Genomic DNA, 499 nt, shown 5'->3' with positions numbered 1-499 from the left:
TTCCTCCTCCTCCTCCTCCTCCTCTTCTTCTTCTTCTTCTTCTTCTTCTTCTTCTCGTACATTCTTATGCAAATGAGTTGTATAAAGACGTCCGTTCGGACATCTTTAAATATTGTTCCTCGAACGAAATTACCCTAATTTTGTCCCGATACCGAGCGCGCCTTCCTATTTCTTATCTTTTTTCCCTTCTTCTTCCTTTTCTTCTTTCTTTCTTTCTTTTTTTTTTTCCTCCCTCTTTCAATTTCTTCGGGAACACGGTAAGCGACTCGGTATTAAGTTACCCGAATGGACAAGGCGGCCAAACGGAGCCGGGCCGCGACTAATTTTTCAGCGGCTCGCCTTACAAAGCGTGCATAATACGCGGCCTCGTGGTGCACACTCGTGGCTCTGGCAATCAACCGCCTACCACAGCCACGAGCAACACGAAGATACTTGGTAAATCGTGCCACGCCACGGAGCAACAACACCCGGCGGGACTAATCCCACGGAATCAGCCTCT

General features: G+C 47.9%; 1 protein-coding gene across 2 annotated transcripts in view; it reads right to left on the bottom strand.

Moving 5' to 3' along the window:
- LOC102676723 (agrin-like) overlaps positions 1-499 on the bottom strand; it is a 340887-nt gene that overhangs the window by 335749 nt on the left and 4639 nt on the right. The window lies entirely within an intron of this gene.

This window comes from Apis dorsata, unplaced genomic scaffold (assembly GCF_000469605.1).
Source record: "Apis dorsata unplaced genomic scaffold, Apis dorsata 1.3 scaffold_149, whole genome shotgun sequence".
In the NCBI taxonomy this organism is placed as follows: domain Eukaryota; kingdom Metazoa; phylum Arthropoda; class Insecta; order Hymenoptera; family Apidae; genus Apis; species Apis dorsata.
Note: the sequence above shows the minus strand (reverse complement) of the source record. Positions and strands in the feature narration are given on the sequence as shown.